This window comes from Dendropsophus ebraccatus, chromosome 3 (genome assembly GCF_027789765.1).
Source record: "Dendropsophus ebraccatus isolate aDenEbr1 chromosome 3, aDenEbr1.pat, whole genome shotgun sequence".
Lineage (NCBI taxonomy): Eukaryota > Metazoa > Chordata > Amphibia > Anura > Hylidae > Dendropsophus > Dendropsophus ebraccatus.
In genome coordinates, this window is record NC_091456.1 from 174575214 (window position 1) to 174603032 (window position 27819).

At 43.3% G+C, this 27819-nt stretch overlaps 1 protein-coding gene across 1 annotated transcript in view; it reads right to left on the reverse strand.

Moving 5' to 3' along the window:
- The window catches only part of RAB27B (RAB27B, member RAS oncogene family), a 156669-nt gene that overhangs the window by 116734 nt on the left and 12116 nt on the right, over nucleotides 1-27819 (reverse strand). The gene's annotated exons all lie outside the window — the stretch shown is intronic.

Below are 27819 nucleotides of genomic sequence, written 5' to 3' on the forward strand. Positions count from 1 at the left end.
TTGGCAGTAGGGGACAGCAGGGATGGAGGCAGGCAATGGGCCTCTTGATGTCTTTCCTGCAAATTTACAAGTGATGGCCATGGAAGGGAACATTGGGTTTGGCGGCAGGTGACAATCTTCATGCCCTGCATGCAACTGCTCTGCAATGGACAGTGAAGGTAGGGGACAACAGCGGAGGGCTAAAAGAATCACAGCTGCATGGCCTGGTGTTCTGTTCGGCGGTCATGCTACTGCTCTGGGCAGTTCCTGACATGGACAGAGGTGGCAGCAGAGAGCACTGTGTCAGACCGGAAAGAATACCCCACTTTCTGCAGGACATACAGCAGCTGATAAGTATTGGAAGACCTAAGATTCTTAAAGGACAATTCCAGTAAAAAGCTTTTTCCCAGTAATTGAAACACATTACCAAGGTATATAACATTGTAATATGCTTTAATCACCTATCTGCCCCCCTTCCCTATCTTTTTCCCCCTCAACCTTCCACCAGGAAGTGAGGTAAGCTCAATCTTACCTAATGACACCAGGCTCCTCTGTGGAAGCCATTTTGTGACATGAAGAGGGAGGCGGGTCTAAACCCTGTTAGGCCAGCCTCTCTTTGTCAAATGACACTGATTGGCTGAGCAAGGTGTAAGTCATAACAGTTTTACAGAGTCAGTTAGACATCACAGGAGACAAAGTGCATCATGGGAAAGCCCAAACCAGGAAGTAAAGAAAAAAATGAAGTCACCAACTGGAACGTCTCTTTTTCAAAGTGTGCACATACCCTAACAGAGCAGACACAGGATGACGGACATGTCGAGTCTCCTCACTGTAATACAGTAAATGACTGTCACCACAGAAACTCAGGGGACAGGATATCATGGTCACATTTCAGGAGACGAGAGGCAGAAAGAAATTAAAGCGAGTAGCAATAAAACCCATCAACGTAAACGTACTCCCGTTCTCATCTATTCTGATCTGTCCCCGTCTTCAAGGTTTATAGAAATTAAACATAAAGGAGTACTCCGGGGAATAAAAAGAACTGGTGTCAGAAAGTTGCATAAATTAGTGAATTACTTCTATTTAAAAATCTCTGCATTTTTGGGGGCTCCTTTATGTAGTGTGATGTCATATAGATGACCAGTGATGTCATAGCTATGCTTTTTAGTGGGGAGCAGCACACTTTCAATGATCACCGCCTAGGCAGACCTGTAGACCTTTAGTTGAGCCATCTAGATAGAGATTTTTATTTTGTTACATTGTCCTTTTACTATTTAAAAGGGTTTTTTTCTCTTTCATCTCAACAGGTGTCAGAAAGGTATACAGATTTGTAATTTACTTCGATTTAAAAGTATCCAGTCTTCCGTACTTATCAGCTGCTGTATGTCCTGCAGGAAGTGGTGTATTCTTCCTAATCTGACACGGTGCTCTCTGTTGCCACCTCTGTCCATGTCAGGAACTGTCCAGAGCAGTAGCAAATCCCCTTAAAAAAACTCTCCTGGTCTGGACAGTTCCAGAGCACCTCCTATGACATCAGAGGATGATGCGTTGTCTGTGGAAAGAGGGAGAAGCTGGAGACTCCAGTAAAAATTATTTTCTTTAAAGGAGAAGTCCAGGGAATTTTTTTATTGAAGTATTGTATTGCCCCCCAAAAGTTATACAAATCCCCAATATTACACTTATTACAGGAAATGCTTATAAGGTGCTTTTTTCCCTGCACTTACTACTGCATCAAGGCTTCACTTCCTGGATAACATGGTGATATCACTTCCTGGATAACATGGTGATGTCACTTCCTGGATAACATGGTGATGTCACTTCCTGCATAACATGGTGATGTCACTTTCTGGATAACATGGGGATGTCACTTCCTGGATAACATGGTGATGTCACTTCCTGGATAACATGGTGATGTCACTTCCTAGATAACATGGGGATGTCACTTCCTGGATAACATGGTGATGTCACTTCCTGGATAACATGGTGATGTCACGACCGAGTCCCAGAGCTGTGCGGGTGTGGCTGCTGGAGAGGATGATGGCAGGGGGACACTGAGGGACACAGGGCACTGGAGGGACACTGAGCATCCCCCTCCCATCATCCTCTCCAGAAGCTACAGCCCACACAGCTCTGGGAGTCGGGTCGTGAAATCACTATGTTATCCAGGAAGTGACATCACCATGTTATCCAGGAAGTGACATCACCATGTTATCCAGGAAGTGACATCACCATGTTATCCAGGAAGTGAAGCCTTGATGCAGTAGTAAGTGCAGGGAAAAAAAGCACTTTATAAGCATTTCCCGTAAGAAGTGTATATTGGGGATTTGCATAACTTTTGGGCGGCAATAAAATACTTTAATTAAAATTTTTGCCGGACTTCTCTTTTAGAATCAACTGGTGTCAAAAAGTTATATAGATTTGTAATTTACTTCTATTTAAAAATCTTGTCTTCCAGTACTTATCAGCTGCGCAACCTGATGGGTCGGGAAAAAACAAAGTCTGTGAAGTTCCCTTAAACTAAAGTGCAAGTTCCAAAATTTAAAAAAGTTTAGGTCATTGAAAAAAACTTCAAATTAACTGGTGGTAGAAAGTTATACAGATTTGTAATTTACTTCTATTTAAAAATCTCCAGTCTTCCAGTACTTATCAGCTGCTGTATGTCCTGCAGGACGTGGTGTATTTTTTCCACTCTGACACAGTGCTCTTTGCCCATGTCAGGAACAGTAACAGAGCAGTAACAAATCCCCATAGAAAACCTCTTCTGCTTTGGACAGTTTCTGACACGGACAGAGGTGGCAGCAGAGAGCACTGTGTCGGACTGGAAAGAATACACCCCTTCCTGCAGGACATACAGCAGCTGATAAGTACTGAAATACTGCAGATTTTTAAATAGAAGTAAATTACAAATCTGTATAACTTTCTGACACCAGTTGGTTTAAAAACTTTTTTTCCCTCCAGAGTACCCCTTTAAGACCCCATCAAACAGCTCCCCATATCTCAGCTTCTCCATGGGCCCTGGCTTTAGACACCAGCACAACAAATATGCAATAACAGAGGTCAGCTGACGTCACCGCAAAGAACTAGACGCAGTGGGGGGGATTTATCAAACATGGTGTAAAGTGAAACTGGCTCAGTTGCCCCTAGCAACCAATCAGATTCCACCTTTCATTCCTCACAGACTCTTTGGAAAATGATAGGTGGAATCTGATTGGTTGCTAGGGGCAACTGAGCCAGTTTCACTTTACAGCATGTTTGATAAATCTCTGCTAGGGAATAAGTTCGGCTCTGCTACATCTGTAGTCTCTAACCGCAGTACGGTGAGCTTAACAACCCCCTCTGCGCAAACCTTTGCTGTGCGTCTGTGTAAAATGTTAACTTGCCGCTTTTCCTTGACAATGATGTACAGCGCAGAGAAGCGAGTCTGACAATGTTTTTCATATTAACACGGCTGGGGTTTTGTCTGCCGCTCTGGGGACTGTCTTGTTCTGGTAAGAATCTGACAATGGAGCAGTGATTGGTGTCTGGAATTATAAGACAGAGCAGAGGAATCATTGCTTCTCAGTCCTGGGAAATAGAGGAGGGGAATGATTTACATTTTCATTGAAGGAGACGGGCACAGCCAAATCAATCGCTTTCCACTCCTGCGGTATTATTCATATATACAAATAGCTCAGAATTAAAGGGGCACTCCGGCGAGATGGCAAAACCAACTGGTGTCAGAAAGTTATATAGATTTGTCATTTACTTCTATTTAAAAATCTCCAGTCTTCCAGTACTTAGGCTGCAGCACTAGTGACACAGACAGCTCCCCCTGTGTAATGTCTATTCTAATGGTAACATGTAATATATAGACATCAGGGGAGGCTACAGCACTAGTGACACAGACAGCTCCCCAAATGTAATGTCTATTCTAATGGTAACATGTAATATATAGACATAAAGGGAGGCTACAGTACTAGTGACACAGACAGCTCCCCCTGTGTAATGTCTATTCTAATGGTAACATGTAATATATAGACATAAAGGGAGGCTACAGCACTAGTGACACAGACAGCTCCTCCTGTGTAATGTCTATTCTAATGGTAACATGTAATATATAGACATCAGGGGAGGCTACAGCACTAGTGACACAGACAGCTTCCCCCAGTATAATGTCTATTCTAATGGTAACATGTAATATATAGACATCAGGGGAGGCTACAGCACTAATAACACAGACAGCTCCCCCAGAGTAATGTCTATTCTAATGTTAACATGTAATATATAGAAATCAGGGGAGGCTGCAGCACTAGTGACACAGACAGCTTCCCCCAGTGTAATGTCTATTCTAATGTTAACATGTAATATATAGAAATCAGGGGAGGCTGCAGCACTAGTGACACAGACAGCTTCCCCCAGTGTAATGTCTATTGTAATGGTAACATGTAATATATAGACATCAGGGGAGGCTGCAGCACTAGTGACACAGACAGCTTTCCCCAGTGTAATGTCTATTCTAATGGTAACATGTAATATATAGACATCGGGGGGGTCAGTATCTACATGCAGCAGTGCTAGTGATATTTACCTATGCCAGAACCAGGGCTTGTGCAGCCTTGCAGCTCTCCGGGCACCCATTGGTGGTAGCAGAGAGGCTGTGTAGCCCTATTACTGCTGCCACTCAATGTAAAAAAAAAATAAAAATAATAATAATAATAATAATAATCATCATCATTTACATGTATAAAGTTATATTACAAACTTATACAAATTTATTAAATAAATGCCAACATTTTTTACTGGAATAAATTTGGAGGAAGGACAATTATATGCCATGGTTTTTCATGGTTTGGCCCCTTATTGCCAGTAAAGGGAAATGTTAATGCTTCTGAACACAAAGACATTTTACACAATTGTAATGTGTTTTTATTGTCCCCAGAACAATGCCACTCCATGGATGGGTTTGGTACTTCAGCGTGCCCCTATTTAAGTGTTCATGGACAAGGGTAGAAAAACAAATCTATTTCTTCTACTCATGGACAAGCCCTTCAATTCAGAAGCTCCTATTATCAAGGATGAGTAGATATTGAGGTCACAAACACAGGATGACAGCTGGAAGTGAGCCAAGGTCAAAAGAAAGAGAAGTATAGATCTTATTAAGGCTGAAGAATCAGAAAAAAACTGGGGAGACAGTGCCAAAAAGGACTGCCATGATGTCATCAGGGCCATTGGAAAAAGGTCATTGATGTCAATGGGCCCCTTTCTTTAGAGCACAGACCTGGAGACACTGGATACAAGAGATAGCAAGGAGCAGCAGTGGTGGACACAACCCTTAATGCAGAATGATGCACATGTAACACCAGGGTCACTCCTGGTTGTGGTCCTTACTTTGGTCACATGTGCATAAGGACCCCTGAGGTGCACTAGTGTGGTGGTACAAGTTCCTTGGGGTACACCCCAATACTGCGGCTAGTTGAAGGATTGTTGGGTACTTAAGATGGTGACGGTGCTAATACCAGACACAGGGAGATGAGAGAATTGAAATACTTCCAACACAACATAATACAGTCCCTGAAAACTGTCACTTTTGGTGCATAGAAAGGGTTACCTATGTGGAGAGAAGCTGCTGAGTATCACCAGTCCTTGACGATTGCTAGGGGTTTCTGCCTTGAGGTTGCATGTGAATATCCCCAGTTGACTCCTACAATAAGGTTTGGTTCACACTACATTTTTGCAGTCAGTTTTTTCATCCGTTTTTGCAAAAAATGTATCAAAAATGAATGCAACTGTGTGCAATCCGTTTTGATCCGTTTTCCCAATGACTCCCATTCTTTAAAAAAAAAAAAAAAAAAAAACGATCAAAACGGATGTTTTTTTTTGTTTGTTTTTTTTTTAAGCGTACACAAAAACGTGGTTGACCACCAAAAATAAAAACGTATTCCGTTTTAATCCTTTTTTTTTTTTTAATAATCGGAGTCAATGGGGAAACGGATCAAAACGGATTGCACACAGTTGCATCCGTTTTTCCTACATTTTTTGCAAAAACATAGTGTGGCCCTAGCTTTCCATGGTCCTGCCCTTTCAGATTACAAGGATGTATAGTGAAGAAAATAAATATTTGACAAATTGTCGATTTTGAAAGTTTTCCCACCTACAAAGAATGGAGAGGTGTGTAATTTCTATCGTAGACAGACAGAATCTATAAAAAAAATTCTAAAAAATCACATTGTATGATTTTTAATAATCTGCATTTTATTGCATGAACTTTTTATTTGATCGCTGACCAATCAGCGAGAATTCTGCCTCTCACAGACCTGTTAGTTTCTCTATAAGAAGCTCCTCCTACTCTGCATTACTTGGATTAATTACACCTCTTTGATCTTGTTATACGTATAAAAAACACCTGTCCACACACTCAATCAATCACACTCCAACCTCTCCACCATGGCCAAGACCAAAGAGCTGTCTAAGGACACCAGACACTAATGCTGCGTTTACACGGAACGATTATCATGCGAATTCGCACAATAACGATCGGATTCGCACGATAATCGGCTCGTGTAAAGGCAGCGAACGATCAAATGACGAACGAGAAATCGTTCATTTGGATCTTTGAACATGTTCTTAAATCGTCGTTAGTCGTTCACTAAAATTTTGCCGACCGCTTTGTGTAAACGGTCGTCGTCCGTCCGCCCGCCCGCCCGCCCACAGCCCGACCGCCCACAGCCCGACCCCCGGCCCGCCCGTAGCCTGATCCCCGCAGCCCGGCCCCACATCCTACAGTCCCCTGCGCCGGCTCGATGGCCCCCCCGCCGGCCTTAAGGTCCCCCCAGCCGGCCGATCAGCACCCCTGCCGCCCCCCACCAGCCGATCAGCACCCCCGCCAGGACGAAGGCCCCCCCCCCGCCGGCTGATCAGCAACCCCGCCGCCACGGGTGTTCGAGATTCCCGTCTCCGCTCTTCAGTGCATTGATTGGCTGAAGAGGGAAGCCGGGAATTTCAAACAGCTCCTCTTAAGCCAATCAGTGCTGAAGAGGAGCACTGATTGGCTGAAGAGGAGCTGTTTGAAATTCCCGGCTTCCCTCTTCAGCCAATCAATGCACTGAAGAGCCGGGAATCTCGAACACCCGCGGCGGTGATCAGGTAAGGTATGCTCGGCTGGGGTGCTGATCGGCCGCCGGGGGGGGGGGGGGGGGGGGCGTTCGGCCCAGCGGGGGTGCTGATCAGCAGGGGGGGCGTTCGGGGTGGCAATTGAGCCGGCGGGGGGCGATCGAGCCGGCGCAGGGGGCTGTAGGATGCGGGGCCAGGCTGCGGGCGGACCCGGGGCCGGGCGGGGGGCAGGGCTGCGGCCGGGCTAAGCGATTTTACAACAGCCGCAGAAATGATTTTTCCATACGATCTATCGTTCCGTCTAAACGCTGATAGTTATGGAAAACACATCGTTCTTGCGATCTTGTTAATCGTGCGATCGGGCCGATAATTGTTTCGTGTAAACGTAGCTTTAATTGTAGACCTGCACAAGGCTGGGATGGGCTACAGGACAACAGGCAAGCTGCCTGGTGAGAAGGCAACAACTGTTGGTGCCAATATTAGAAAATGATTTTATGTTATGTGAACTATAAAAAGATATATATATATATATATATATATATATATATGTGCAGTATCTCATCCCATTCATTGATCTGATCATAAATGCCGTAGATCCGCACCAATCAAACATACATGCGCAGGCCATCAATGCTATAGGGCCATTAAACCTCATTAAATATACATCTATAGTAACATAAACAGAAGCTCATCATGATAATGTCTCCTTATATCATCACTGCACAGGTCATCCCTATATGTATACAGAATATAATTTTGTGGCATCACAGCTGCTAGCGAACTACAAGTCGCAGCATGTGGTAAAGGTCTTCAGTTTCCTACCCCTGCCCTATATTACTACACGGCAGGATTTATCCGCCTTTTGCAATTATTTCCCAAATCACTTAGCACACAGTATAGCGGCGTGTTGCTAGGAGATGGCAGCTGGTAATATAACGGAGACTTCCCGTCTGCTTCTCTGTAACATTTCCTTATTCTCTATTAATACCGAAGATCAGGTGAACTAGATTTGATTAGAAGTATCTGGCAGGAACACAACGCGGCTGAATGCGGCATGACTGCTATCCCTCCAGGTAGGGAGGGTTCATTGTCCACAAGGAATTAAGAGGACTTAAAGGAATATTCCTCTCCCAAAGAGACTGCTAAGGTACCCAGTTACTTTCTGATCGTTGGGGGTCCGACCTTTGTTTTTTTTCATGACCATAGGAATTGCGGTGAATGGGGCTGGTGAGTACCCTGGCGAGACTACACACAGTGTTACGCCAGTGGTTTTCTCAATGGGGTTGTCAGACATCACTAGCTGCCTCATGCAAGTCAGATTTCTTAAAGTGTACCCGTCGTTTAATTTTCTTTTTTTTTCTCAATAGAAATCAATAGTACAGGCGATTTTAAGAAACTTTGTAATTGGGTTTATTAGCTTAAAATGCTTTTTTATCATGAGAAAGCAGGTTGAACCTCTCCCCCCTGTCTTCATGGTTGTCTATGGAGAGGGGAGGGGTGGAGGGAGATGAGGCACCAAAACAGGACAACAAAGAGTTAATTTACAGCTACATCACTGGGCTATCTTCTCTTAAGTCAGCACTGACCTCTCTGACCTCTGAATAGAGGCTTTCACAAAGCTCCTGCTATGTAAACCTTTGTTCTCTGCTCTCTGCTGCCGACTAATCTCCCTCCTCCCCCCCTACCCTCTCCATAGAACAGACAGGGGCATGTCTGATGCAACAAAACATGATTTCCTAATAATAAGCAGTGAATGAGAGAGGAGGGGGGGGGGGGCTGGGGAAAGTCTTTTTGAATGCAGATAATGGCACATTTGCCTAATAAACCCAATTACAAAGTTTCTTAAAATCGCCTGGACTATTGATTTCTGGGAAAAAAAAAAAAAAAAATCGACAGTGACACTAAGCTAAGCTGAAGGCAAAATTACTGTTATGTAAGGGACAAGTGGGCTTGGCCGGACTTAAAGGGGTATTTTAGTTCCACAAAAAAAAATTATAATGTGATACTCCCTCACAGCTGCCAATCTGACAGCTCCCGGTCCTCGCTGCTCAGCGCTGTTTCCTGGTTCCAGTGTAATGTTGACCTTTCAGGAACTGCCAGTTGCTGCCTATGGCAGAGGTGGGCTACATCACTGAAAGCAAAGGTAAGCAGCAGGAGCAGCAGCCATCAGATCAGTAGTTGTGGGGGACTGGGGCAGGTGAGTATCCCTCCTTTCTTATATCACCCTTAGTCCCTTTTTTCTGGGGATAAAATACCTCTTTGAATGAGTATTCCCATCTGGGGTAGTTAGGCTCTGACCAAATTGGGTGGTACCAATGCTGGGAGAAAGGGCATCCAAAAACTTTACTGAGCTTTTTTGGTAATTTGGTGAATTTTTGGTGATTTATGATTTATTTTTTTCATCATTTTCATTTCAATACCTATATTTTGAAATAATCCTGAAAAAATAAGTGAAGGGGTACAAGTAAAAATTTGAAACCTGAATCAAGATAACAAATACAGGAAACCACTAAAGTCATGCAATATGATCATATAACTGAGATCACGACCACGATCCAGTCTGACACAGTGCTCTCTGCTGCCACCTCTGTCCATGTCAGGAACTGTCCAGAGCAGTAACAAATCCCCATAGAAAACCTCTCCTGCTCTGGACAGTTCCTGACCTGAACAGAGGTGGCAGCAGAGAGCACTGTGTCAGAGAGAATACACCACTTCCTGCAGGACATACAGCAGCTGAAAAGTACTAAAAGACTTAAGATTTTTAAATAGAAGTAAATGGCAAATCTGTATAACTTTCTAATACCAGTTGGTTTGGAATATTTTCTTTTACAGGGTTAAATGACCAAAACTTTTTTAAAATTTTTGACCTTGCACTTTAGTTAATAGGAACCTCACAGACCTTGTTTTTCCTGACCCGTCAGGTACGGCGGGGGCCCTGTTATTTTATTTTAAACTGATTTCATCTAGCAGTCCCAGATGGATACCAGACAAATAAATGAGTTAAACGCACACACCAAGACCTATACCGGCATAGGGTTAATGTGCACTGCTAGAAATACTGTAAGATCAGCATTCCGGCTCTGCGCTCACTCCACACTAGGGAAGATGAAGAAAGCTCAAAACTGGTAAAGAAGGACCCTATAATTTTTACTTAAAAAAAAAAATTCTTGCCGATATTCCAATTCCCCCATCAAGCATACATTGACTGTGAGCGGATTACTTCCCTTAAGACCTCTAAACATGTTCTATGTCTCAAAAGTTGTCCAGCCATATGGCTTACATGCTCACCCTCACCCCGGTAATAACTTACAGGATCAGAACAGGCCGGAGGGCAGACATTTTCCTGTGTTCCGCGTCAATCATCTTCCCGAGCGATATTAAAGCCATGAACTTAACATCACTCTGTACTTGTCAAATAAAAGAAGAAAAAAAATCACATGTGAACAGCCGGCTGTGTGCGTTGAACGCACTTTACTGGCCAATGAATCCTGAGAGTATTATTCTATTGATTTTCTATCACATGTATGGGAATTTTAAGTGTCCTCCTACTGCAAGCAATCTGAAATTAAGGGTCTGCAGCCGGAGCTCGGTAATGAGATTGCGGTGCTTACAAACACACACGCTGGCCTGGCTCGCCAATTCTCAGCATTCATCATTTCTACTGACAGGCACTCAGTATTTGCTGAAAAAATCACCTTTCCTCTCACCGATCTGTCATTCCCTTCCGACCCCGCTGCATGAAGAGCACGGGGAAAAGAGGGCAACACGGAAAGTCAACAAGACGGCTGTGAATCAGGAGGCTTGAACATCAGCTTTATGCTAAGAAGTACTCTATCAGCCCCCCCCCCCCCATATACTGGAGGTAAAAGTACTGTTTCACATGGACATCAATTCCTACACTATTCAGGATGCACTGGCTTTGCAAGGTGCTAAAATAGATATATCAATATTTAATGGTGAAATTAGCAATTTGCTGCAAAATTGCCCTAATTAAATGCACATTAAATGTTATGTGTGAACGCAGGCTTAGCTTCCGCTATATGAACAGCTCTTTGTCTAACCTGGAAATGAAGCAGCTCTCTCTGCCTCTCTCACAGCAGAAAATCCCAGCACCGCCTATTGAATCAATGAATACATGGTTGGTATAGCCCCAGATCAATGGGGCAAGGAGCTAATGGTGTGTTCACACATTCAGGTTTTTAACTATAAAGCCAAAAATGGATTTAAAGGGAACCTGTCATCCCGGGCAGCCCCCCCCCCCCCCCCCCCAAACCCACCCCATCCTTGGACAGGGCCCTGCATACATACCTGCTTCTGCGTGATCAGCTCCCACCACGGAGATGTGCCCGGCGCCTCATGCGCATGCTCCATATGCTAATGAGTTGAGAGGAGTCCGATCACTGGAGCTGTGATTTCCTATGGCTCATCGCATCGCATATTTCTCTGCTCATTTGCATATTGAGGGCACAGCTGAAGTGATGGCAAGATCTACGTGGCACTGGAAGCGAGACACGCAGGAGTGGGGATGGGGATGCGGTGGGGATGGGGTGGGGATGGGGGGCTGCCCGAGGTGACAGGTTCCCTTTAAGAAGAGGAGAAATTTCAGTCTTTCCTTTATGACCTGTCCTCTATTTATAGTCTGTTCCTGGCTTTGGATTAAGTGCAATTAATAACCTGAAAGTGTGAACACAACCCTAAAGGTAAAGTCCGGCCATTTTTAAATGGGGAGAAGGGGAGAAATTGAAAACCAGTAGGAACTTACCTCTCCCCGTACCCGTGCTGAATGGCGCGACTGGCCTCAGGACCCCCACCAGGCTCCAGGATCTCCGGAGCTGACACGTCACAACCCGGCTGATGGACTGGCCACTCAGCGACTGGGGTGGGACGCTGCTGCAGTCACTGATTGGCTGAGCGGACAGTTTTATCAGCCGGGATAGGCCTTTTCCTCCCAAGTCGTGACGTCATCACAAATTCAGGGGAAAATGCCTTTCCGGCGGGGTTCCCGAGGCGGGTCCCACCGCTCACCGCGGACATGAGGAGAGGTAAGTGTCAACTGTTTATCAAATTCCCTCATGCACCTGCCAGATTTTAAAAATGGCCGCACTTCTCCCCTTTAATGAGGTAGAGCAACTGGAAGACACTACAGACACTTGGATTTTGATTGACAAACCTAATTAAGTATTAGCAATGCACAAAATGTGAACAGTCCCCTGTATCGAGGCCAAGACATTCAGTCTTTAGCTGTCTTACCACATGTTTAAAAACCATCGGCCGACGGTCATGCATCACTCTATGTAATAGGTAATGCCCACCGATGCTAATTAAATAGTGCGTCAGTATATAGAAAATAATAAAGATGTTATTTTTTACTGTACACGCTCCCCCGGTGTCCTCCTGCCTTGTCTCTGGCGCTCGCTTACCCTGCTCATCAGGCCGTGTAATATGGGCCCCTACATTGAATTTTATCAATAGGCTGTTTATAAAAGACTACAACAAGGTAAGTATGTTAAGCTTAGGAAAAAAAAAGTTAAAAAAATGAGGGGGGGGGGGGGGGGGGGGGGGGGGGGGAGTCCTGCATTTTCCATCAGTCTGCTAAATACCAGAGGGGGGTATTGCTAGAAATTTTGTTTAATGAATAAAAGGAAACCAAAGCGAAGGAAATTCGAGCTACAATAAGCAGCAGGTTCCCGGCTCGTATTAAAGTCTTTTGTAAATTTATAAGAGTTAGCACTGCGAGCCGAAAAGCAGCGAAAAAGCAAAAATTAAATGCATTCTTAGTGCTTTCATGCTGCTACAAAGTACAAATGCAGCTGACAAAAGCAGCCGGCTCATACAATAGGTAACAAATGAACAAAAGCAGCATGAAGGAATAAACAGAAGAGCAAACTCTCATCACATCATACAAAAAAAAAAGAAAAGCCGCTGTAAAGTCCTTGAGCCGTCCTCTCTTTCTGGCAAGGTGTTAAAAATTGCATTTTGATGGGTTTTAGTTCTGTATGTGGATGACACCCAGTATGGTCACTGGTTACAGTATCTATATAGATGTCAATGAGCTCTCACTAGTGTTGAGCGGGGATGCCAAACTGTTTGAGAACGTTCTCTGAACCTGAAAGTTCAGAATTTGACCCCCCACGGCAGAAGAAGTTGGATGCTGCCATAGGGCGTCCAGAAAAACATGGATACAGCCAGTCATATGCAGAATGTTTGGGTTCAGAAAACGTTGCTGAATCGGAACAGTTCTGCATCTCCGCTCAACACTAACTTTCACGTTTCTTTATGCTACGATACAACTAGTCGTATCCTGCCTAGAGAGTGTCTTTTCACTTGTCTGTTAAAGTGTTTTTCCAGGGTTTACCTGGGAATCTGCCATTTTGGAAATTAGAAAATTCATGCCATTATTAAAGGGAATGTACCTGGTACATTGCTTTAGATTTTTTACATTAACAGACTGGTGCCGGTGCAGTGTTGCTGGTGGCACGGTCCTTTTTTTTAAACCAGTGCCCGATTCCCCAATTCCCTAGCATTGGCCCAGCATGAAGCACTGGGAGCAGGCCCGCAACTCCCAGTGTAACAAAATGTCCTCCCTTCTGTGAGGCGGCTCCATTAGAATCAATGGAGTCGCATTACAGAGGGGAGTGGAGATCGTCACACTGGGGACTGGCAGGCCCCCATCAGTGCTTCGGGGTTTTAAGAAGGGTTTAAAACTCGTTATGTATTCTCTAGGTTTTCAATCTTTATCCCGTTTCAGGATGCTGAAGACTGCTAGAGGACACCAGGTCACGGCCCCTGTGAGGTAAACTAGGAACTGCAGCCATGGAGGGAAATGCCCAGGGCAGCCAATGTGAAAAACATCAATCATGGTGTGGCCGCGGTCAGCGCCAGGACACACCATACGTCAGCAGATGCCAACCACCAGGGTTACAAGTACTGAACATATTATATGACAACTATCACTAACCTGAAATTATATTATAATAATAATTATTATTATATTATTACAATATAATATTATATTAAAAGCAGCAGTGCTTTAAATAGACATGGCACTTACCACAGTAAAGGCCCTTTTACACAGGCTGATTATTGGCAAGAAGCATTGCTTGAAATGCTCCTTCAGTTGATAATCAGCCCGCGTAAAAGTGTCACGGCTCAGCTGAGGAGCAGAAAAGCAGTCGCTCCTCAGCTGATCATCTCTTTTGTGCCTTAAATTACTTGTTTACTGGCTGCAGATCTGATGGCAATGAATTATAATGGCCACACGAATGATACAGGGATTGTTCATGCATCCCGGAAGTTCAATCGCTGCTCATTTGTGGCCATAGACGGACGAAGATTGCCACATCTAAAAGGATCTTAACCTAGGAAATCTTCCAAGGAGTAAGGTATCATAACTCTATTAACCCTGTGACTAATAGAGGAAATAACCAAGTATACAATAGCCCAATGCATTAAAGGAATACTCCTATCTCCAACATTTATGACATATCTACAAGATCTACAGGGACCAGCACCGATCTTAATCCGAGGGCTGATTATTGCCGCCAGAGATGGTCATGAAGCAAAAAAAGGTGTTTTACGCTATGGTTGTATTATTGGGAGTGGCGTAAATGGCGAAGCAAAGAGCTCTGCTATTAATCCCTATGGTAGTTGTAAAATGTCCCAATCATCTGTTTTTAGGTTCCCGAGATAGGGTACATTAAGAGTTTTTCAGGGCACTTTGATTGATGGACTATCCCCAGGATAGGTCTTTATTCCATCCACTGACTATTTGCGGAAGGTTCATGCTCAAATTTTGGATATATATTGAGAATAGAAAGACAGTTTCCATGTATGCTCTCTTTCCTGAACAACGTAAAACCACAAGATAGGGATACCTGACAAACATTGGTTTGACATTATAACAACTACACTAGGTATAAGGATATACATGGTCAACCATCCAGCCTTAGACTAGGAAGCTATCCAATAGACGGCCATAATTCTACAACTTGATGGCACTTAACACAATATATGGATGGCCAGTGCCACTACACAATAAATGGTGCTGTTCAGCAAGGCCAAACTCAAGGATAAGACATCAATTAAAAAAAAAAAACTTACATAGGGCAAACAGGAATCTCTAGTATCATCGTAGTGTGGAGCAACAAGTGGCCACAACTGAATTCTACACCTCTGGGATGAACTAGAATGGAGATGGTGACCCCTGCCTCTCCCAAGACACTGACCTCCCAAATGCTCTTCTGGATTAATAAGCAAAAATAAAAACCTCCAAAATTTTGTAGAAAGTCTTTCCAGCAAAGTGGAAGCAATTCCATATGGGTGAGAAAAGCAATGGCCACAAAGCTCCTATAGAAGTGATAGCGAGGTGTCCAGGCGATTAAAGTGTATTTTCAGACTCCTATACAACCAACAGGGAAATAAATCCTCATTCTGCAATGGGGAAGGACACGGCAATACTCATAAGTGAATAAAAAGTAGTTTGTTGGTGTTTTTTTAATAACACAGCGACATGAGCCTCAGGGGAGGAAGAGAAGGAAACATCAGCACCAAGCATCAAACAGAATAAAACTTATTACCTTCCATATCAATAAACAATGTTTTCATTGAAAAAAATTGAAAAAAAAAAAAAAAAGTCAAAACATTTCTGCATTTGCAAAAATAATGTAACGAAGATCCAGGTCACACAGGGACAAAGTTTTTTAGAACTTTTTTAAATTGATGGCCTATAATAGGGGGTCAATGCCTGATCGGTGGGGTCCGTATATTTTGGGGACTGATGTGGAAGAATATGTTGCTGTTAAACAAGCTACAGGAAATAAAATCCTCTAAAAAAGTAAAAAATAAAGCAGAAGTAATAAACCTCATATTCTAACTAAAGAGTGTGAAATATAATCCCCGGCGACAGATGAGGACAAGGACACGCAAGGATCTCCTCCAGACTTGTCATTAATACGGTCTGGAGACTGAGGAAAGACGTCTCCTATGAGAAGAGACATGGAGGGAATTTATATTATGTGGAATCGGAGGGAAGTGAAATGGATTTTTGTTGATAAAATTGAGGTTAAAATAGAGACACTAATATCCGTCATTACATGGCCCATAGGTGCCCTCATCCATCTCTGTAAGGCATAGAAAGCCATGCCCTTACACATTACACATTGCCTGTAGGACAGGGACAGGAAACTTTGGCTCCCATCATGCCTGGACAGCCAAAGCTTTAGCCAACGCTGGAATTATAGGAGTACAGATGAGTAAAACATGACGGGTAGATCGGACATGAAACGTGACATGTCCTTCTATGAACTGGATATTGGTATAGGTGTAGGTGGTGTGTTCAGGCCAGGTCATAATGATTGGATGCTTATCTAGAAGGACTATATGAGAATAGGCTAAGGTCATAATGGTCATATTATGGAGGACAAATGGACATGGAGAACCAGAGAATCAGTGCATTGCGAGAAAGATTATGGCTAACCCATTCCCTACAGCAATACCGTGTATCATACTCCATGATAGACTCCTTATCCATGACACACGTGGCTACACATCTTGTAAGGAGTTAATGTGTGCCTCCTTAACCTATGCTTGGAGATGTATTCCCAGTATCAGATTGTGGTTTTGCAAACGTATTACTCATGACTGGTGTTAAGCAAACTTGCCGAACTGTTCGGGTTCAGCAACAAACACTCTGCATTTGTCTCCCGGCTGCTGGAGAAGTTGGATGCCATCCTGGAGCTGCCGGGAAATCATGGATACAGCGATAGACGGTTTGTTTTCCTGGCAGCCCTTGGATGACTTTCAATTTCTCCAGCTGCCGGGATACAAATGCAGAGCGTTCAGGTTCGGAGAACATTGACAAACCTGAACAGTTTTGCAAGTTTGCCCCACACTACTCAGTACCACTCGGTGTCTTTAGGCTTCTCCATCTGTGGCCAGTGGGCCAACATGGTCTTTATGTCTACTAGTTTGATCTGTTTCCTTCATCAGTGATTGACCTTTGTTTGTGGAACCCACACAGTGAGTTAATGACTTAATTTGAGTATATTTTCCTAGTATGGAAGTAGTGCCGGAAACACCAGCGTCAACTTCAACTTACGTGTAACCAGAAGTTGATCAAGATTCCTTTTCCTTCTAAATTCTGGGCCAGAGTATAGGATGGAATAAAAGAGGCCCCAAGACCTTAATGACTCAACCCTCCAATGCCTGTGACCATCATGGTGGCCAGCCATGGACCTAAAAATTACATGATTATCTGAAATTCACAAAGACTTCTATTGAGTGTAAATTGGCTCCACAATATGTGACAATTGGCTTACTCTAATAGATCAATACAGAAACTGCCAATAGTGATTATTTATTTACTACAGCATCTTGATTTTGCCCCAGGGGCCATCAATCCCCCCCCCCACCAATCTCTAAAGCCATAGTAGTGAGTCTGGGGGTAGGGTGCATAGAAAACAATCCAAGGATGCATCATACTCTATCCAGGAGATGCCTGACAATTACTTTTTCCACGGTTTGGAGGATTACATGTCACTTACTGGCCCAGGAGCCAATCAATGTGATGACATATTGTCACAATTTCTTACAAACATTATGTTTAATCAACAAATAAAAACACAGTAATCACTGAACTCAAGGAGATCAGCGAAAAAAATTCCAATGAAATACTCAATCAAGAGTCTCCACTGATGCCCCCCAAAATTTAAATATGCAAAACAAGGTCCGTGGAGCCTCAGTTGCGAGTCTCAGAACACGGGATAGCCAGATATCTCTAGCCTGTTGCCACGGGGTGCCTCCATGATGGGGGAGCACCACACCACCCTGATAAATAGTCCCTTAAAGAGAACCAATCACGGTGGAATTTCAAAAAAAATTTATTCTGTGATTCAATGTAATTATTTATTTAATTAACATTTGTAAATACTTTTTTTTGGGGGGTGCGTTTTTATTTTATTCACTTTTTAATTCACTGTCTCACGCCGGCTCTTTTCAAAAGAGCCGGCGCAAGACAGGAAGCTCCCGTCATCCACAGCGGCAGCAAGGCCGGGCGCCGCCATCTTGATTACGTCATTTGCGTTTCAGCGGTGGAACGCAAGTAACATAATCAAGATGGCGGTGCTGGCCTTGCTGCAGCGGACAAGAGGATCAGGTAAAGTATAAGATACAGACTGCCAAGGCAGTCTGTGTCTTATACTTTACTCAATCCTCTTTTGTGGTGCAGCAAGGCCGGCGCCGCTATCTTGATTATGGCACTTGCGTTCCAGCTGTGGAACGCAAAGTGACGTCATCAAGATGGCAGCGCCCTGCCTTGCTGCACCGTAAAACAGGATTGGGTAAAGTATAAGATACAGACTGCAAAGGCAGTCTGTATCTTCATAGATAGACTTAGGGAAAGATGAACTTTCATAATAGGGACAGTGAAATTTAGGTGATAGGTTCTCTTTAAGTCCCACTCGGTTGCGAGTATTGGAACATAAATAGGGAAACAACAGGGTGGCCCCTTTTGTGTCAAAGTCCAACTCCAAGGTACAAGTATTGTGACATGACAAGGGCCCCAAAATTTATATATGCAAAACAAGAGTCCGTGGAGCCTCGGTTGCGAGTCTCAAAACACGGGAATAGCCAGATATCTGGCTATTCCGATGTTTTGAGACTCGCAACCGAGGCTCCACGGACTCTTGTTTTGCATACATTATGTTGGCACTATATGGCATCATTTTTTTTACTTTTGTAGTAGTGGTGGCCAGATTTGGTCCAGAAGATCTACAGCAGGGGTGGGGAACCTCCGGCCCGCGGGCCGCATCCGGCCCCTGAGACCTCCCGATGCGGCCCGCGGCCCGCAGCTCCCCTGTAATGCGCGCGTCTTCAGTCTCCTGCGGGCCGTGCGCGATGACGTAATTTCATCGCGCGCCGCCTGCAGGAGAAGACCGGCACAGAGGACCTGGGACATAAGAGGACGTGGGAGAGAAGAGGACCTGGTCAGCGTGGGAACGGAGGTAAGGTGAGTGGGATGTTTATTTTTTTTATTTGGGGGTTAAATAGGCTACCAGGGACATGACAGATGGGGGTTAACTAGTCCACCAGGGACATGACTGATGGGGGTTAACTAGTCCACCAGGGACATGCCTGATGGGGGTTAACTAGTCCACCAGGGACATGCCTGATGGAGGTTAACTAGTCCACCAGGGACATGCCTGATGGGGGTTAACTAGTCCACCAGGGACATGCCTGATGGGGGTTAACTAGTCCACCAGGGACATGCCTGATGGGGGTTAACTAGTCCACCAGGGACATGACTGATGGGGGTTATTTAGGCTACCAGGGACATGACTGATGGGGGTTAACTAGTCCACCAGGGACATGACTGATGGGGGTTAACTAGGCCACCAGGGACATGACTGGGGGGGTTAACTAGTCCACCAGGGACATGAATGATGGGGGTTAACTAGTCCACCAGGCACATGACTGATGGGGGTTAACTAGTCCACCAGGGACATGCCTGATGGTGGTTAACTAGTCCACCAGGGACATGACTGGGGGGGTTAACTAGTCCACCAGGGACATGACTGATGGGGGTTAACTAGTCCACCAGGGACATGACTGATGGGGGTTAACTAGTCCACCAGGGACATGACTGATGGGGGTTAATTAGTCCACCAGGGACATGCCTGATGGTGGTTAACTAGTCCACCAGGGACATGAATGATGGGGGTTAACTAGTCCACCAGGCACATGACTGATGGGGGTTAACTAGTCCACCAGGGACATGCCTGATGGTGGTTAACTAGTCCACCAGGGACATGAATGATGGGGGTTAACTAGTCCACCAGGGACATGACTAATGGGGGTTAACTAGTCCACCAGGGACATGACTGATGGGGGTTAACTAGTCCACCAGGGACATGACTGATGGGGGTTATTTAGGCTACCAGGGACATGACTGATGGGGGTTAACTAGTCCACCAGGGACATGACTGATGGGGGTTAACTAGTCCACCAGGGACATGACTGATGGGGGTTAACTAGTCCACCAGGGACATGACTGATGGGGGTTAACTAGTCCACCAGGGACATGACTGATGGGGGTTAACTAGTCCACCAGGGACATGACTGATAGGGGGTTATTTAGGCTACCAGGGACATGACTGATAGGGGGTTATTTAGGCTACCAGGGACATGACTGATAGGGGGTTATTTAGGCTACCAGGGACATGACTGATAGGGGGTTATTTAGGCTACCAGGGACATGACTTGGCTAGACTAGACTACAAGGGGCATCACTGCGGGTTAACTACAATAGCAGGGGCATCACTAGGGATTAACTACAATAGCAGGGGCACTAGGGGAACAATACTTTGCCCTGGGTGCTGCAAACCCACGCTACTAATTGCCGCGCATGGTATGCGGCCCTCGAATGATTTTATTAATGCCCGACCGGCCCTCGACATGGAAAAGGTTCCCCACCCCTGATCTACAGTAACAGTGCGTGTCTCGAACCTCCTTGCCAGTGTCTTACAAGGTTAAAAGATCTTGAGATCTTGTTTAGTATTGTTAGCCCAGCCCTCAGCCATGTTTGGCAGTTTTGACTGCCATTCCATTCTAAGGGCCGTATTACACGGCCGGCTGAGCATTGTAAGCAAGCGCCAATCAGCTAGAATGGAAGGCTCACCTACTGAGCCTACCAAACAGCTGGACGATCGTGTAGCAAGGGCTGTATATATATTGTTAGCGATGTCTGTGAAGCCCTTGCTTTCACATAGATAATAATAACTTGTCATAAACTTTATTATTTTCCTTACACTGACAACAATCGATGAGTGGCTTCTCGGCTGATGGTTGTCTTTATATCATGAAGCAATAATCTACCAAATCAGCCTTATTCAACAGAATATCGCCCAATGTAAGGAAATGTTCACACTGACAGTCAAGGAATTTCAAGCGGAATCCGTGATTAATTTTAAGCGTATTCCACTTGAAATTCTGCCCGTAAAATATGTACAGAGCAATTTCCCATTGTGTTCAATGGGATTTCCGCTCTGCTGTTCACACTGTGGTATATACGTGCAGAATGTTCCGCCGCGGATCCGCTTTCCGCGGATTCCGTTACAGTAATCCCATAGAAGTCCCTGGGGCTCCATCTGACATTACACATGGCTCCAGGGACAATCCCGGCACAGGAGACAAGTGGGATGTCAGAGGGAGACATAGAAGGTAAAAACATACTTACTGCCCCTAACAACCAAGGACAACCCAATGACTGGTTACAGGGCACTATGGCTTGGTGGTTATCACTGTTACCTTACAGTGTTGGCTTTGAAGGGAACTATCAGCAGGTTAGACGAATCTAACCTGCTGATCGCCCCCCATTGTTTACACAGGGTGATATGCAGCCAACTACCGTTTTCTCATTCATCGACTGATCGCTGGCGCTTTTATGCAGGACTATTGTCAGGAACGAGCGGGACTAATCAGGCCCATTAAAAGATCCCATAGAATGTGTCCCAAAGACCTACTGAAAGGATAATCAGTTTCCAATAAAATTGGTCCCTAGGTATACTGGAGATAAAAGGAAAGTACAGTAGACTGTGACTCCTATTAGCAAAGTGTTGAAGAAAATGTTGGACCTGATGAAGACGATAATTCTGCCTTGAAATACGTTGACTGTATTGCAATAAAGAAGGAGTGACTGAACCTAGGATATGGAGCCCTTACGTCATGGTGGTTTTACCAACGTGACTGTAATACCTTAAAGGGGTTCTTCTATAGTTCTTCTATATTTTCCTACCGTTAACTGAAAGAAGATATTCTTCTTTCTGTATCTTAGATTCCATTTCTCTTATGCATTTATACCCCCCGGTATTTATTGATCAGGTTCATTTAAGATGCAAGAAAAGCATTTTATAATTAAATTCAGTCACTATTGTATGATTAGAAGAACGGTGCTGTGCGGAGTGGCACCACAGAATTATTCGTCCAGGCCCTTCTAAAGAGGCTTCGCTAATTCCTGCAGAATTGATCGGCTATATTCTCATTAATCTTGGCTTCAGCACAACGTAATTGATACAACACAAAAGTGGCCTGAAGGCCGCACTGTGCGTGCATCTATTTCCACTGGCGGCATGGGTTCCCTTATGCCAAGGACAATTTGGCATCACTACAATGGTTTCAATTAATTTCTAGAAACTCCTTGAATAAAATTCCTAAAAAATATATATATATTTTTAAACCTAAATCCTTAAAAGAAGCCAAGTAACCACCATTAAAGCTGAAAATCTCAAGGACTAATAGGTATAGATAAATTCTTTCTTTGTACAATGAAATGCTTTTAAAATTGAATGAAGATGGGGGGGGGGTGAGTCCATTGGGATCTAATCTTAATACAGAGAGAGAGAAAGAGAAAGGCGCTAAGCACTCAACCATCTTGTATATAAATAAAGGCAATGGTTGCAACACCTCTCCAAGCGTTAGGTTGGGTGGTGGGACCCGCTGCTTCTAAAGCATTCCATTATCTATGCTGATGTTATTTTTCGCAGCCTTGAGACCATTGTAGAATGTAGATTTAGTTGAAATATACTGTAAAATATAGGAGGTGGATTGGTTTAGACAGTATCCATTGGAAAAATTGATATGTCAGTTCTTCGGGTGGAAAGTGGACCCGCCGCAGAAAATTCACTGTGTGAACTGCAGAGCGCAAATTCCATTGAACTCAATGAAATTTGACTCTACTATATTTTCAGGTGGAATTTTCTGGAATTCAGTGCTGTGAACTTGCCCTTATATCTAGTAGTAAAATAAAATTACAACTACTACATTAGGAAGAATTACACAATAATGGGATGATCCACCTTTTAGGGGCGCTCACAGCTTGTATACATCAGGATCAGGTTTCTCCTGGTAGTAAACATCCTCCACATGAAACTTGCCCCATGGTCACTGCAAAAGCTCCTTTAGTGGAAGCAAAATTTCACGGTCCATTTCAGTATGTTAGGTCTAGTGAGTTTGGTGACCACTGCAAAAGTTCATTGCTGTGTTGCTCCCACAACTCCCTGCTGTGTTGCTCCAACAACTCCCTACTGATCTGAGCCCAATGGTGCATGGCATTGTCTAGATGAAAGATGGCAATGCCCTCGACAAGACCTTCTGAAGACATGGGTGCATATGGTTAGCTAACTTATCCCTATAGGGTTATCACCAAACGGATATGGCTTCAAGGTGTATGCCAGACACAGACTCAGCCATATGTATGGTTTAGCTAGAAATGAGACCTTCATGCATGTGTTCAAGGCCACTTATGTCTTTCCATGGCCCATGTGAGCTGTTTGTGATGATGCAGAGTCATCAGGTGCACCATAGTTCGTCTTTACTTATTGAACCACAGTCAACCCAAGATACACCACTTGGTTATTATGGAAATATGTCCTTCTCATCCACTGTGTTGTTGAGCTGAGATACCAAATGTGCCACCAACAATTATCTCTCAGGTAACCATGCATGGCCTGCCACTGTGTGATCTTCTGTCGAATGTCCTTCTATGGTTCATCCAGTCTTGGAATACTAATAATTCTGTAATTCAGGAGCCGCCAACAAGTGTGGCTGTTACAGAAATACTAGTATCACACCTCCAAGCCCCAACATTCTGCCAAAATTTAAAGGGGTATTCCCATATCAGCTTGTTATCCCCTATGCATTGTGCTGAACTCTGAAACATTCAGTGGCCCCATAGAGAATGAATGGAGTGCATAGACAGTGAGCGCTCCATTCACTGTCAGGATGATTGAATCTCTGTACTCAGGATCAGTGGGACCACCAGTGATCAGCTTGTTATCCTCAACCATATGGAGAGGGCAGAAGCTGAAAAGTAAATTTTGTACCTTCTATGCAATATAGTCTACCATATAGCCTAGACTGTAGCATAGGCAGAATAAAGAATGGAACAACAATGGGGCCTACAGTTACCCCTCCACTTTTTTTTCGAAATAGCCCATAATTCTGATATAGGACATATATAAAATTTACATAATTTCCATATATATATATAGGTGAATAATGGTGGTGACAGCTACCTCTGCTCTTTTATCAGGATCATAAGTTGGAAACTATTGATACTAAAGCAGGGGTAGCTGTAGACCCCATCACTTCCCAGAAATTTGCTGAATAACCAATATAGTTCTGTTATCAGAATTGTAAACCGCAACGTATTAATACTAGAAGAATATAACTTATACAGCTATTTTATTCTATGTACTGGGCAATGATGGGGTGTACTACTGCCCCTGCTCTATTATCAATACACACAGCTCACTATTCCAATAACAGAAGTATATTGCTGTATACATAACACAATGATGAGGTCTACGGGTCTACCTAGCAACTTCCACTTACTGTATCTCCTTATCCGTTTGGTTACAATGTTTGACGTCCCCCATACTCTCAGTAACATTAAACTCTAATTCATGAAGAGTCTAAATATTTCTGAGCAGTTGCCAAAACCCGTCTGCTCCCTATTGCTTCTTACATGTACACAATGAAACGGCACCAGCCTACGGCTCCGGCAGCTGAACTGTGTCAAGCTAATAAAAACGTCAGATATGACGGACAAAACTGAACGTGATATGAAATACAAAGTCGGTATTAAATATCCAGAACGGCGGCTTCTTTCCTGACACCCGAGTCTCCATCTCATCTTCAATTTTCAAGCATTTTGTCTCCTAATAGCACACAGGCTTTGATGGGAGAACTTTCTTATCATGATTAGCTCGGCAATACATTAAGGAGCTTTATGAATATTAAAAAAACTCACTTCTTTTTATTCACAGGATGCTTAAGAAATGAAAGCTCTTCTAACTTACACAGGGGAGGCGTCCAGCACAGAACTCCGCATCTCACATAGCTGGAGATGAAAAGTACAAGTTGTCGGCTCAGCACAGAATTTACATTTCCACCTCTTATGTCATCAATGTCTGTGACACATAGGTATAGGAACATCTCCACTGGGCTTTAAGGAAATATGGCCTAAATTACTGCATGATAACAGGTCAGCACATTTTAATTTATGTAATTTTTTATAAGTCACTAACATATGAAAGCTTTAGCTTAATGTCTATGAATGAGAAGAACCTAGAATGGGGTATAAGCTTAAATTATCGGGGCCATGTCCCCTATATACATGAATATAACTACTATAATGCTGCCTCTTATACACAAGAATAAAGCTACTATAATACTGCCTCCTGTGTACAAGAATATAACTACTATAATTCCGCCTCCTATGTACAAGAATATAACTACTATAATACTACTCCTACATACAAGAATATAACTACTATACTACTGCTCCCTATATACAAGAATATAACTACTATAATACTGCTCCTATATACAAGAATATAACTACTATAATACTGCTCCCTATATACAAGAATATAACTACTATAATACTGCTCCTATATACAAGAATATAACTACTATAATACTGCTCCTATATACAAGAATATAACTACTATAATACTGCTCCTATATACAAGAATATAACTACTATACTACTGCTCCCTATATACAAGAATATAACTACTATAATACTGCTCCTATATACAAGAATTTAACTACTATAATACTGCACCTATGTACAAGAATATAACTACTATAATACTGTCTCCTATATACAAGAATATAACTACTATAATACTGCTCCTATATACAAGAATATAACTACTATAATACTGCTCCTATATACAAGAATATAACTACTATAATACTGCTCTTATATACAGGAATATAACTACTATAATACTGCTCCTATATACAAGAATATAACTACTATAATACTGCTCCTATATACAAGAATATAACTACTATAATACTGCTCCTATATACAAGAATATAACTACTATAATACTGCCCCTATATACAAGAATATTACTACTATAATACGAACTGGAGAGAATGGAACTGCTCCAGTTCGTGTATAACTACTATAATACTGCTCCTATATACAAGAATATAACTACTATAATACTGCCCCTATATACAAGAATATACCTACTATAATACTGCCTCCTATATACAAGAATATAACTACTATAATACTGCCCCCTATATACAAGAATATAACTACTATAATACTGCCCCCTATAGACACGAATATAACTACTATAATACTGCCCCCTATAGACACGGATATAACTACTATAATACTGCCCCCTATAGACAAGAGTACCAGTCAGTTGATTGAATACAAACATCTGTTTCCATGTGATAACCTCATAGGGCAGAACACTGCTGCTTCTGCCCCTGTACAGGGTAATGCACTGTGTAGTACGTTCTGTTTATCGTGTTGTATTATCCTTCCGTCCGCACACATAAGCTTTTTTTATTTCTCAATGGACAATTTTCCTGTCCAAACCTATAACATCTCATGTGAAATATTAGTGCGGTGTCACTAGAGATCACACTCATGCGCCGTCACTGCATTTCCAGGAAATAGATGACCCCTAGTGACTCCACCATCAGGCTCCATGAGAGACGTGACATTTACAGACCCTGGAATAATGACGCTGAGGACTCTATATGAGTGACTGCCAGTCACAGGGTTCATAGGATCAGGCAGATTCCGTCATGAGAACTTGGTATTTACCCTGCCGGCAGTCACAGAGCGTATAAAGCCGCTGGTTTCCAATGGTGACGATACGACGACTGCTTCACAGCGACCTACGGGGACCGAGATTTAAAGGGAAGCTTCCATTTCTAGTTAATTTAACTATGCACTATAGGGGAGATTTATCAAACATGGTGTAAAGTGAAACTGGCTCAGTTGCCCCTAGCAACCAATCAGATTCCACCTTTCATTTTCCAAAGAGTCTGTGAGGAATGAAAAGTGGAATCTGATTGGTTGCTAGGGGCAACTGAGCCAGTTTCACTTTACACTATGTTTGATAAATCTCCCTCTATGATTGGTTAATAGGATTGGATTACAGAAGGCTCTTCTTACAAGATGCTTTACTTTATATCTATGTTCTTTTTTTCTTCAGATCAACTGGTGCCAGAAAGTGACAGAGATTTGTAATTTACTTCTATAAAAAAAAAAAAAAAAACTCAAGTCTTACAGCAGTTATCAGCTGCTGTATGTCCTGCAGGAAGTGATGTATTTTTTACAATCTGACACACTGCTCTCTGCTGCCATCTCTGTCCATGACAGGAACTGTCCAGAGAAGTAGTAAATCCCCATAGAAAACCTTTCCTGTTTTCCAGACTGGAAAGAATATGCCATTTCTTCCAGGAGATACAGCAGCTGATAAGTACTGGAAGACTTGAGATTTTTTTTTTAACATAAGTAAATTACAAATCTCTGGCAATTTCTGGCACTAGATGATCTGAAAGAAACAAAACAGTTTGGTGAACAACCACTTTAAGATTGATTGTATTATAAACCTTATATTATCTTGAGGTCTACAGTCCACTATGGTGTCTGGATGCAGAGCAGTGGGGCTGCGTACCAATTACGGATAGGCCAAGTTGAGTCTTCAGTGTGATTCATGGTTTGTTATCACCTGGAGAGAACCTAGGAGTGGGTACGTCACACTGCATTCACTTACACCCACCATGTATGCGATCATCCTCCTCTGACATTGTATGGGTGACAACAATCGCCTACATAGAGCCAATGAATACCTTGAAAATGAGGTCATCAGAGGCTATACCATTCCTGGTATTCAAACTCTACAGCGTGCGCAACATGGGCGTATAACTTGG